This window comes from Lepisma saccharinum, chromosome 13 (genome assembly GCF_977018435.1).
Source record: "Lepisma saccharinum chromosome 13, izLepSacc3.1, whole genome shotgun sequence".
NCBI classification, from domain to species: Eukaryota; Metazoa; Arthropoda; class Insecta; order Zygentoma; family Lepismatidae; genus Lepisma; species Lepisma saccharinum.
In genome coordinates, this window is record NC_139241.1 from 40,811,203 (window position 1) to 40,825,616 (window position 14,414).

At 37.9% G+C, this 14,414-nt stretch overlaps 1 protein-coding gene across 2 annotated transcripts in view; it reads left to right on the forward strand.

Annotated features, from left to right (window-relative positions):
• Positions 1–14,414, forward strand: part of LOC145997243 (uncharacterized) — a 252,723-nt gene that overhangs the window by 22,284 nt on the left and 216,025 nt on the right. The gene's annotated exons all lie outside the window — the stretch shown is intronic.

Here is a 14,414-nt window from a genome sequence, read left to right on the forward strand (position 1 = left end):
AGATCAGTATATTTCTGAAGCAGCACTTTGAGTTCAGAATCAATTTTAAGGAGAGGGTCCATGCATTGTGATTGTAAATTTGTAATTTCTAATTGAAGACTGGCATTGAGTGTGGTTTGTAAAGCTTGTAAATCACTTCTCAATTTCTTGACTCTGACATCAAGCATCAGAATCTCATCACTGTGATCTTCATGTCTTGTATGGCCAAATATATCATTAGGCATTTTTGTTTTAATGGTTATTTATTATTGAATATCTGATTCTTAATTCTATAAAAAAGGGTATAAGCTTGTCATATGATCCAGGGACCTCAATATATAAGCAGTCACCAGCAGAAACAGTATATACAGTGCCAGAAACCATGTTTGAGTGCTTGATTCTATAAATATTTCTCCCTACTGAAATTTTGACATCACCCTCAGGGGTTGTAATAAATTGCAATTGCCCACCTACATGTAATTGGTAATGATTTAAATTATTGTTAAATATGTACAATGTTTTACCTGTTTCATCATCAACATCTGTAAGTATGCTGTTCAGATGAATAATTAACAAGCCACTCAGCTTAGACAGCATATCAGAAGAGGGTTGTGGTGTTGGCAGCTCCATAATAGCCTGTTTTTTGAACCCAAATAAGTTCATAGGCATGTTTATTTATTTCAAATCATGCTCTGTCATTGGGCATTGTTTGCCATTTTTCAAATCACAATGCCCCCATGGTAAAGTATGTATGCCACATGATAAAATACATCTCTTATCATCATGTGGGTCCAGAGCCACTTTTCTTACAACATTTGAAGTCAACAAGTGATCCTCACTCTGAATTCTATTTTCTGATGTTCTGATTGAATTCTGGGATTTGAGGCAATTTTTATAATCTTCAAATTCAAGATCTTTTTCCACAGTCACTTTGCCAATACCCTTGGCCTTTTTGACAACAGCACTACATGTTTTAAAACTGTACACCTTGGCACTTAACCCAGCAAATTCCACAATAGCATCACCAAGTGTCTCATCTTTTAACTTGCCAGGCACCTTTTTGTTGTGGGGTTGAATTCTTGTATGTTCACTGGTATCAAAGTATTGAAACAATTCAGGCTGTGCCATATCTTGATAAACATCTTCTGTTTGAATATCAAGAATAAAACTATCCGTGTCCATGTACAATAATTTTACACGATCACCATAAAAAGGTTTCAGCACATCATAATACAATATTAACATATGTAATTTGGACAATTCCAATATCACAGCCCCTACATAAATAGGTTTATCAAACTTAATCTTTGTTTTCATCATGTTGAAAAGTGCCATGTGCTCTTCATAAATTCTTCTATAATTGAAGTTGGGCTTTGCAACCAATTTTTTGCTCAGGCTGGGGTCAGTAATTATTTTAACATCGGTATGTTTTCTGACATTTTCAATAGTTTTGCCATATACTGAATTCACCATCAATTTAAACAAGGCCTTATCAAATTGACTCTTTGCAGATGTTCGAAGCTCTGTGTTTGTATCAATGTATGGTTTCAACCATTCTGAGTGCCTGAACCTCAAGACTTTTCTAACTTTGGTCACTTGAACACCATGTTTCATCAGGAACTGGAGGTTTTTGTAATATGTGACATATCCCTGTTTCGGCTCCAGAGTCATCATGAGTTTCTTCTGTTTAGAACCAGGTGAGCACTGAACCTCGGGAATTGGGGGCAGATCAGAAAATTTGTTGTGTAAATTATCAGGAATTGTCAGATCAACCTCTAAGAATAGGCCATATTCACTGTCATCAAAATTCTGAAGATCTTCAATATTGAAATCTTCAACCCATTCAAGCCCTGCATATGGCAATTTATCCATCATAGCGTGACCATAGAGGCTGTTTGCATCTACATACAGTATATAATTTGATGGCCGTGCTGGATCATAATCAGGCAGCATAATATGCTTGTTATTTGCTCTGGCATATCTCTGGGAACATTGCACCATCCCTCCTCTTATACATTTCTCCATAAACAGATACATATCTTGATCGTGGATCAGATCCAATTGCTTTTTGGTGTTGAAAAATGTTGCGGCCCATGCTAGGCCCGGGGCACTGTAAAAATACACTGGGTCCAGCTTATAATTTTTCATGGAAGATTTTCTGAATGCCTGCAATATATCAGCTAAGAGGGTGACATCAAGTTTCAAATATGCCATGTGATAATCACCAAATGTCTTGCATTTTAAATTGTTCCACATCAACTGAGCATGGTGATAATCTTCATCAGTGATTCCAGATCCTCTGATTTTGCTGTAAAACTCTTCTTGTGGTGGCAGGGAACACTCATCAAATTTAGAAAAATCTGTAACATAGTCATATGGATATACACCCTTCCGCCTAATTAATTTCAGGTCCTGATTTGGAAACAATGCACGTGTGATTTTGAATTGATCATCAGGTAATTGAGTGGCCAGTGTATCCAGGCTAGCAGATAAAAATCTGTAAGAATCAAGAAATCTTATGTGAATAGGAACCCCATCAACTTTAATTATTTTGCTAATAGATATATATTTCTCATCATTTTCAGCTAAAATATTTAAATTCTGCTTCTCAAACCCCTCGTACCTGATCAGATGATGGAAATCATAATTGGATGCTCCATGGCAAAATATGGGGACAAATCTTGGTCTCTTGATCTTAATATTACAGCTATTACACAGGGCCTGTTTATATCGACCATCTGTATGAGAATGGTGATGTACCTTGATATTTGTATCTGAAAATTCAGAATCACATACCGGGCATTTTTCTGCATTGTTGAAATCCTCAATCTGTTCCTCTGTTAAAGGCAACATGGGTTTTGATTTTAATAGAACATTAGATGCTATGTCACGGCACTCATTTTCTATTCTATGTGCAAATATTTTGATGGCATTTGGTCCCATGTATGAAAATTCTTTACTAACAACACCATCCTGTACAACCACATAACAAAAGCTGGAAGGTTCATGTAGCTGGTATGGTGTAATTGAAGATTCTTCGGGATCTGGATTGCAGAATGCAAGAGATTTGAGATTTGATTCAGAATCCCAGACAATATATGCTGGGTGTTCCAACAAGGCTTCATTCTTTTTGAATTTGCAATTTTCACTTGGATTGGGCATCACCATATGAACAGGTTTATGATTCCCACAGTATTTCAGATGCTCAATTAACTTGTTTTTAGCAATTTCTGCATTTTTTTCACGAACCCCTTTTACCATTTTTTGACCATCAAATACAGTTAAGCATCTTCTGCACAACTTGAATATTGTATTGGATTTGTCTAGTTGTGTTCTCACCAAAGCTTCAAGATTATGTATCAGAGTATAATGGTGTGTATCATCCCCTTCAATTAAGAGCAGATCAATCGGAATAGCAGAATCATCATCAATTGTACTGATTCTGAGAGGTGCTATCGGGCAATTGCCAGTGGAACAAATAAATACATTAATAGATAATTGTTTGCCATTGATATGCCTGGCCCTTTTTTCAAATTTATCAATATTCTGAACTGACATTGGATATTCCAAACCCTCCATTGCATCGTCAAAATCATGTTCATGTTGCTTGTAATAAGTTATTCTCTGAGGATCCCTTGAAACTGGATACAAAGCAGCTAATATACACCACAAAAAGCATTTCTGGTCGGTATTTTTTATATTGACCACGGCTCTTTTATTTTTGATATTAGCAGGTAATGGCACATATGTAGATCCTTGTAATGGGCTGAATTCAGAAATATTAACATATAGCTTGTGCGGAGAGCCGCATAGGCTCCATCCGGACTCTTTTGCCGCAAATACAGAGTGTTTGATATTTAGTTGATCCATTAAACTGCTTATTATTGTGTCTAAATTTGGATTTGAATATACCGGTACAGTTTCTGTTACGTGGGGGTGTGTAAATTTTGTAGCGTTTGGTTTCTTATATTGTACAAACAATTTGAGGGAGAGCTTATAAGAGCCATTTTGTGCATTTAGAATTGCCTGCACTTTAGGATTTATACTGTTCAAGAAATTCTCAATGCCGCATCTTGGCTCTGATACAAACCGGTGATCTCTTAATTGGCTATTAAAACTGCTACGGATAGGTTCATAGCGTGGCTGCTTTGCTGCTCTGGCATTAAGAGGTGCTTCGTGCCTTCTTTTCAGACCAGATGTTGATGGTTGTGCAGAGCAAGTATCTTTATGTTTATATGTGAAGTATTCCATGTTATATTTTCTATTGCATTTGGGGCAAATTTTTGTGGGAGTTCTGTATTTGTCTGGGTTACAAATTTTTTGGTGTCTGGCCCAATTAGAGCTGGATATATTTTTATTGCACTGATTGCAATATTTTTGATTCGGCATTTTTGCTGTTGTTTATTATATACAATTTCCTGGGTTTCAATTCAAAACTTTATACTGGATAAAAATATCAGTTGGGTTCATCACTGTGCTTTGTGTGTGTGTGTATGTATGTATGTGTGTATACACTTAATATTTTTGGCTTTGGTATTTATATAAAATTTCCTGGGATTCAAATCTAATCTCTATGCTTATCTTATGACAGGTTGTAAAAGCCAATAGCCCACAAGTGGAAAAAGAGAATAAATATTCATTCACACTGACCCAGCGCAAATGCCTGCACGAACATGCATATCTTGAATGGCAATAACCTTGTTATGTATAACAGGCTGGGACAAATATAAGCTTGACTCTAAATATGAGTGGATTACAACAAATATCAGATTTTATATTGTTCAATATGAATTTAAACCAGTAAGTATGAGAAGCACTGTATCAACACGTCTGTTCTCCTCAGTCAGTCTCACAATACTGGCTGATGCAATATTCGGGAATTTCTGTAAATACTGGCGCTGAGGAGAAACATGCAAAGCAAAAATCAATACTACCGTCTCGGGAATTCCACACACTGACACCGAGGGGAATTACTTGAAACGGAGGGTCTCTGCATATTGCATTGTTTTAATATTAGATAAGTAAATTGAACCTGGGGTCCAATTAAACTTAAACTGGAAGTAAATATGTGTGTGTATGTATGGGTTTTTGGCTTAATTTCTGGTGTGGCCAAAAATTGACAAGTTTATAGACAAAAATCTGGCTGATGCAATTTTTGTAAATGTTAGCAAATCTGCTTGAGGGGGGGTTGATACTTTCCGATTACAAAACTCTTGGGTTAGGCAGGTACTACACTTGAACAAAAAACTCATATGAACATGTTGAACAAGTTTTAAGTATAGCAAATCTGCATGTGAAGAGCTCTTCCTTTCTGAAAAATTCCCGAGGGCATTTTTACAAAAATCTTGGATTAGGAAGAGCTCCACACTTGAGCAAAAAACTCATATGCTCATGTTAAGCAAGTTTTAAGTGTAGCAAAGCTGCTGGAGAGAAGCTCTTCCTTTCTCGCGCTGTCCGTAGTATCAAACACACTACTTCTGTTACTAAATCTTTTCTAGTCATCCGTGTGTGGTTTCAGGCTGGTTCTCAACATGATAATTTCATTGATCTTATCGTCATATTGGGAGTATCCTTTTGGACCACGGCAGCCCGGGCGTGCTTCTTTCGTGGCAGCTGGTCACGAAATGACTCCTTGAATTTCTGGTTGGCAACGCAGAGCTAGTTCACGAGCAGCAGAGCAGATTGAAATGTTCTGAGACTGATTGTCCTAAATAGCCCTACTGACGTAACCGCAACCTATAAAGACAGAAAAATGTCATAAACTAACAAATATGTAATGCAAAATAAATATTAAAAACTTTATTTACTCTTCTGATTTGGAAATAATATCATGGCGTTCGCAAAAGGTCGCAGTTTTTCTATCGACCTCCAAATAATTACACTTTTACAAGAATATATGCATAGTTGAAGCTCTAACAACGTTTCAGAAGCGACCAGGAAGGTTGGTTGTTAATTGTTTACTATTTCTTTAACGAAAAACATTCTTCTACGTTTTACGAAAAAATAGTCTGGATATTTGTCTGTAACGTCTTTCAAAACTACGTGCTTCGTGGCTCTTCGATCATTTTCTTCAAGCGTCAGATTTGACCCAAGAGAACAACTTGTAGTCTTTAATGACCATGTCTGAGTTGTAGGGTGAGTGTTTCATATTCTAGAAACAACGTCCATTCTCGTTGGCTTTGGCGGCTGAAAAGACTTGTGCATTATTGTGAATAAGTAAACTGGAATCTAGATGTGCGAAAAATTACCACTCCGGACGATTAGACGGTTGATACAATTAAATTAAGGCAAATATATATACTCTAACGCAAGAAGCTGTGGAGCTAAGCAGCGCATAACGGCACAGAAAGGGAGAGAGCTAGTGGGTGGAGCGAGGCAAAACGGCTGATAGCTGCGTTTACTTCCCCTCTCACGAGTTCACTGGTCGAGCTCTATCGAGCCACCACTTGTTTTCGTTCGCTCTCTCTCTAGATTTCAGAGACGGAGTATAGATGGAACGAGTAACACAGAAACCTTTGTCACATTGAACTAGTTTTAACTGTTATGGTGTAAACATTTGGATCTACCCTCGTACATGATTTATATATAAGATATTACTTATTTTCTGCAGTGAAAGCTTTTCTTTATTCCTTTCGTTCTCTCGTTCTTATATCAAGGGTTCCCTTGTGCGTCATTTACAAGAAAGACTTTACCACTTATTCTAACGTTTCTAACTTGCTTTTTAACATCAAGTTATGTAGCTTCTCCTTACTCTAATGAAAGCATTTACCGTTCTCAGTAGGCGACAAAAAGTGCCAAACTTCCGTCTCGCGCACTGGGACAATTTGCCATGAGACCTGCTTCTCACGAACACAATCAACACTTAGCAGTGTATTTCACACAGTGCAGCGTAGGAGTGTAATCTCCAACGTGACGTTGTAGATACGGTAGCCTGTCATCTTGCTCCAACGTCGAAACTTGGAAGTAATCCTACACACGAGTGTTCATCTGATAAGACCTGTTGTGGAACCAGTTTGTTATGACGGTATTCGAGAAGACCTGTGCTAGCTAGATGAATATGTTTAAGTACGAAGGAAAGGTTTAAAGAAGACCCACATTTCCTCAAACACTGCATTCTCTGTTTTAATGAGTTTAAATGTGGCATCCAGCAACGCAATGACAGTCTGAAGTTTCCACTGTTCAACCAACATTTTTACTCTGTTGAATAAAAAATCTGTATAAAATCGGTTTCGCAATGTCAATTATAATGGGTTTTAAAAGCAGCTACAAAGGACTTCAAAACAAGTCTAAGATCGTATTTTTGTAGGACCGCCCAATACTGAGAAAAAGTTTTGTTCACAAAATTCAAAAGAACGTTTTTTTAGGCCGATTTAAAAAAAAAATGTAAAAATTAAGAATTGCATTTAAAAGCTTTTCACGTGCACTGTATTTAAATTTCATTACGATCGGATCATATTTTTTTTTTAAATTTATAGAATTTCAAAGAGAGGGTTGTTTGGAAAAGACCAAAAAAGGCACTTTGTTCTCACGACGATAAAAAGATATGGTTAGCATAGATAAACGTACAATAGAATAAGTTAAATTATGATGTAACTCGTTATTATGTAGGTCTACTGCTTAATTTTTAATTGGAGTCCAAATTATAGTCCAGTCCCGATTAGCCTTACTGTGCAGAAAGTCGACTTGAAACACCAAATCAATCAATCAATCCAAACTATAGTATCCACAATTTTTAATCCGACAGGAGTCCTCTCATCTCCCTCCCTATGCACCTAGCCGTATCACATTCTACGGAGCGTTCCATTGAAGTGTAGGCCGCCGCTTCGGTGTTTACTGTATCGGTAAGGGAGGCACTCGCGGCCGTTTGTCGGCATCGTAGAGTGTCGATGAAGCAAGCGCACAACAATTTCGTAATTATTTTAAAAATTGATTTACTTACCAGAGTTGTAAAAAGAGGTAGTATTCAAAACTAGTCACCTTCGATGCGCACACATTTTTTATATATCTTTGTTAAGACACCCACTAACGTAAACTGGTGAGGGGAGCTAGAAACCGGTTTTTACGGAGGTCCTGAAAGAGACTGCGAGGTTATAAGGGTCATTGTTTTGTATTGTGTGACCTGTTTATTATTCTAGCGACTGTGAAGTGATAGGGTGCTTGTTACGTATTGTTGTATTCTAGTGCATTCAATCGCAAAGTGTGTTATGGCTCAGCAAATGTTTTCTACTGCACAGCGTGTATTTATGATTCATATGTGTTAACTCAATCTGCACGTGAAGTTCAAAGGCGATTTGAAACAAGATTTCAAATGATAAAAGTTCCATTTCGTAAATAAATCACTCTTTAAAATAGTTACGGAAATTTGAGCGCTTGATTCACGGAGATTCTACAGTATCGACATACGGCGGCGAGCGCCTCGCTTGCCAAAAGCGCAAACACTGACTGGGCGGTCTACACTTTAATGGATCGCTCTGTATGTCATGTCCAGTTACTCTTGGGTGTTTGAATGTCTTACTAAACCTCGATCGCACATGAAAACCACATTTGCTGTTACACCACACCCTGCTTTATATAAAAAAAACGTGACATTGACCAAGGAGCATGTGGATTTTTTAATTCCTTCAATCTCTCCTAGGAGAAATATCAGACATTCTATATCCTTGTGGAAGAATGTAGAAGTTCTGTTAATGTAAAAGACTGATGTCTACTAACACCTTAGACATCTCGAAAAAAATATTAAAATTTAGTACACAATCAGTGGTGACGATTGAGTTCCAAAACCGGGGAGGCACGCTGCCAAAACTAGGGGGCAAGGACAATTTATTTCCCTTTGTAGAGAAGTTTTAGCTTAGTGCAGAGGCAAAAGCGTCAAAAGGGGGGCTGCCCCCATAAACGCTGCCAGGGTACACAATTAATGTATTATATTCATACGTTTACTAGTTTTGGCACATGTGAATCCGCAAGAGAATGTTACTTAATTCACATCTGGTTCTAACAATTCACTATGTTCATCAGAACCACTGAGTGCAACAATCCATCAGACGACAATGTGCATTATTTCCAGAGAAATAGGATTACACAAGAATGAAAAACAATTGTGAATTCTCTGCGATGTGTGTAACACGTAACTTGATAAATGTCACGGAGAGGGCCATGATAAATTGATTGAAGATAATGAAGACGTTCTTATCAATCTAACAGGTAGGCAGACCCGTAGCGAGGGGTAGACAAGGGGGGTGGGGGCTGAAGCCTTGTTGCCATTCGAAGTTGTTTTTGTAATTTTAATTATTATTCTTAACTTTTTTCTTATTTGACTTGTTGGCTTATATTATGATAACACACTGCTGGAATTTCCTATTTCCAAAAGTAATTGTAGTAATAGGACGTTTTTAAAGATGTTCTCCAATACTTGAAATATTGGTAACAGTTTCATAGATCGGATACACATTAAAATCCCGTATTTTGTGTTTCGCATGGTTCATACTTACCAATCGTGTATTGCGGAACATAGTTCAAGGTGCCATTATGCTCTTTACACGAAAACAAACGCAATTTTTAACATTCTGAGTGCCTTTTTTTATTCCTTTCTTCGCTTCCGGAACACACAATATGGCGGGCACATCTTGACTCATGTTGTGGGTATGCAGTGTTTCAACCTTCTTCACCGAAAAATACCTACTATCATGTTCGTCACCGGTGGAAATTATACATTATGCACGGGTAGCTGGCATATAGGCCGGGTAGCTGACTGATAGCCCCACGAACCATTTCCGATAAGGTTAGGTTAGGTTTGGTTACGTTAGGCAAGCATAGTAAAAAAAATGGGGTTGAAACTCTGACAGGGGCTTACGTCATCAAACGTAAGGCAAGCAAATGAAAGCATTGGCAATTTTGTGTCGGTGAGATATTTCTCTTGAAAAATGCATCATTTCCCGGTCAAATATATTCCACGATGAAAGAAAATACCTCGATGAACGTTGTAAACCTTGGAGAAACTCTTATCCGTAAGTAGTTTCTTGTGTAAAATTGAAGAAATGTGTCTCCGATGTATGAAACTGTTACCGAAATATTATTAAATATGTTAATCTTTTTTTAAAGTCAGAATTGAAAACTACAAATATTTAAATATAACCTACACAGTGGCGTGCCCAGTATTTTCGAAAGGGGGGGGGTTATGTATTCTTTTTTTTAGTGGTCAGTCCTCATTTTGCCATATTTTCTTGCCTTTCTGGCGGGGGAGGGGGGTAAAGACACCCATCAACCCACTTTGGCATGTCACTGATAAACTATGATATTTTTATTTGTTTCCTAAACGATTGAGTTAAATTTTTTGGACGCTTTGGCACGTATGACCATTTTGCACCATTCTAAGTATACGAAGAAAAATTCCCTTACCTTAAAGTTAAAAAGAAAGGGATGTAAAGAGCCTCTTGAGGAGGTGTAAAAGTGGAAGTTGTAAAGGGGCCTGCACGGGACAAACACAACGCATTAAAAAAGGTAAGTTAGTCTCAGAACTTCCTCAGAGTGTAAAAGGCCCGCTCTTCCAAAAACATTTAATAACCAATGGCGCCAACATATCCAATACAGGGTATCTACAAATGATTGAATCGGTTTCACGATGTTACTGTACGTGTAATATTGAACATATCGTGAAGTAACTTTACAGTTTTGGAGAGAAACTCAACACGTTCTGTGACACATTAGAAGTATTCGATTTGTTCACCCTTTGCGATTCAGCAAACGTAAACTGTATAATCAAGTTCTTCCCCAACGCGATGCAGCATGTCCCTATCAATTCGATCAAAAGCAATGATAATACGAGCCCACAGCTCTAGATCACTCGGTAATGGAGGCACAAGCACTAAATCCTTCACATAACTCCACACGCAAAGTCAGGGGAGCTTGAGGCCATGACAGCAGTTGTTGATCATCATTTCCATAACGACCGATCCATGTTTGACACACTGGTGGTTAAGAATTCGTGGACATCGTGATGGAACTCAGGCAGAGCACCATCCAACTGGTGGATAAAGTTCTCACTGTCTGTCTCCAACTGTGGCATGAACCAATTCCCTAACATTTCAAGATACCCGTATTCTGTAGTGGTTGTTCGCTGAAGACCAAGGGGCCATAAACTCTAAATTGTAAGATTGCGCAAAAAGCACTCAGTTTCGGAAAGTCACGAGCTCACGGGAAACAAAGAAAGCAACAAAAAAAACCAACATAACTTGTAATGTGGCACAAAACTTGTTGAGTTTCTCTACAAAAGTTACTTCGTGATATGTTCAATAATAGAAATAATAGAATCATGAAACCGCTTCAATCATTTGTAGACACCCTGTACAGGCTCGAGCCCACTCAATAATTTGTTGTTATATTTTATTTTAGAAATAAAGTTCCTGTGCTTAATTACTGATTGAGGTCATCAAAGCATTTCATAATAATTTGTTATTGTTCAAATAATATATTCTTCAGTGTTCAATATTATTTACACTCCCCATGGTCACATCGATATTAGGAAAATAAAGGAAGATAGAACTTATTAGGAACGATAGGATTAAGAACTCTCAAATAGGGAGGCAAAAAAGTATCGAAAAATATAAAATAGCCAGTAAAATTAATAAACATTGACAGATCTTTTCCTTATTTTTCTGGATTAACTGCTCAAGCAGCATTTGTGTGCGAAATAGGCATTTATGAGTGAAATAGGCAAAAAGAGGCACATCAAGACTCATGTATTCTTCACAGGAATGGCCTGAGACGGTTTATAAGCGTAAGGCTTCATTTTCTGTCCAAGGAACAAAAAATAAATTTTAGGGCAAATCTTCGGCTTACTTGTTACATTTATTATTGCATAACATAATCTGTTCAGCCCTCCAATATTTTTCAAGAGTTGGCGCCACTGGTTGAAATACTGTCATCTCCTAACATGGATGATAAACAGTTGGGAAGATTGAACGTGTGTCTCAGAAAAGTCAGCACATTCAATAAGAATATACCGAACACTCATACCACCATGGCAAAAGAAAATATTGAAGGATGCACATAAAATGTCGCTATTTTGTAGTGCGGCGGGGTGAGGGGGGGGGGCAAACTACAATCCACTACCTAGCTACGGAGCTGCAGGTAGGTGACATGTAATGGTACATAGTATGTTCAATGGCAAACTTAGAATGCTGGTTTTCAAAAGCTACTGGATACGACTTATGACCTATGATGTGACTTCTCAGCGTTGCCAATTCTTGTAACCATAGCAAGATGCATATTAAGTTGTTAGAGGGATATTATTTCCGTAACATCTTTGGCAGTTATGCATTTGAAGCTTCGGAACGAGTCACAACTCTCGAAGCAGCCAATTAACCAAGCGAGCCGCTGACGTCATCTCCACCTAGAACCTATCGCTAAGCCCCTTACTCAGGTTCTACACGCCCACTAGGCTCGCTAGACAGACTCGCGCGGTCCGCTGGAGATGTTCCGAAAGTAATTCGACTTCTATCCATGCATGCGAGGTTTTGGCCAGAATTTTCGTGACTGGTGCTGTCATCTGGACAGTAGTTCTGGCAGCACGATAAAACGGTATGGATTAAAAACCTTTTCCTGCTCCCACAAAAATAGACAATAATTAGGCTGGAGAGTTCAATGAACTAACCGATCTCTCACGATACAACGGTAGATAGTAGTACTGGCTTATGTTTGGTGTTATGCCTGAATGATACAAGGCTATATCTCCTGCTGGATTTTCTAGTTGGACTTTGACTAGTTGTTTGGTACTGGCTCACCTACTAATTTTCACCTCGCACGATACTTGTTGTGTGCTAAGTTCATGCCATTGAACTATATGTAACTGGAAGGACTGCTTTATGGTGAAAAAGTGAAGCCATTCTCTCGTTTAGTTACGCCAGGGAACGTGGGAATAAAAGCTGAAGCAGACGAATTTTTCTATGGCGGCAAATGGATTTTTACGACTGATTATTTACGAAATGAAAGCCATAATTTTTGAGTCAGCATTATAATGAGTACGTCACTATAGTCAAACACCACGCAATTTAAGATTAATATAACGATATTAATGTATTTTTAAGAACGTCTTGGTAAAGGTTGATTAATATTGAGAATTCCGCAGATGTCCGCATCGTGTTATTACTTGCCAAAATATTATTGTTGATATCAGAGCGAAACTCTGAGCACGATTAGGTTCAAACCATCGAAGAAATATTGGGAAGGAAAGACATATACAGTTTTAATACACGGATCCACATTTATTTACTTATAAATACGTCACTACATGCAATTGTCCGTTCATCGTGTCTTCCAGCATACGAAATTCTTGGATACACTTAAACCCGACCAAAGGATTGGTTCATTACATAACGGGCCACGGTCCTTACGGATCGTACTTAAAAAGATTTAAGCTCAGGACAGAAGACAATTGTAAGCAGTGTAAAACCTTGGATACTCCTGAGCATAAAATTCTTACATGTCAAAATTATAATTCCAAATATATTTTGGACCTGAGAAGAAACCTGGGTAGATTTACAGCAACCACTGTTTTGGGAGACAGGTACAAATTTTCCATCTTGAATAAACTCGCAGGTGAGATCTCAAATATTGAAGAGTCGCAGTACAGTCCAAAGACAAAACCGCAGCTCAGTGTCCCGATGGAACTGGTGAACATCAGGACCTACGAAACTCGCCCAAGAAAAAAAAAGAAAAAGAGCTGCTCCAAGATAGAAGATCAGAGAGTGGAAAGATTCTATGAGGATGGTCCAACTTCGATAAATAGACGAAAGTTCTACATTACCTCTTTAAGAGGAAGAAGACGTCCGGAGTAAAGTATGATGAAGACTGGCGTGTGCTCTGTTGTGATGTTGTGATTAGTGTTGGAACCATTGGAGGACTTTGATGAAAAGACATCTAGTAACTGAAGACAACTCTAAAAGTGTGTCATAGGAGATCCTGGAAGATTCTCTCCCGCCTGAGGTCCACCAGTCGAGAGAAGCTGCATCCTATTCCAGGACCAAGATGTTAGATGTTAGAAGGTTTCACCATAAGAAGAAGATGCCTGATGCTTGATTCAGCCAGCTGACAGAAGAGGAAGCCATGGGAACGCCCCTAACTTCGGGATAGTCCCTCTCTTAATTCTGAATGAGAGTTTCTAGTCTACGGACGATTATGGAAACTCCCACTAGATCTCAGTTTATTTTTCAAAGATTACACCATTTAATTTTTGAAGAGTATAAGGACTCATAGTAAAGTATTTGCCTAATCATTATATTTAAATTATGCTGACCCAGAGTTATATGTTTTATATTGTAAATATCTGATTCTAATATTTTATTTCTATTTATTTACTCGTATTCTCTTTTTTCTTTGTCTTTTTTTCTCTTTTAATATTTTAATCAAAATAAAAGTTCTAAGTAAAAAGCAAATACGCC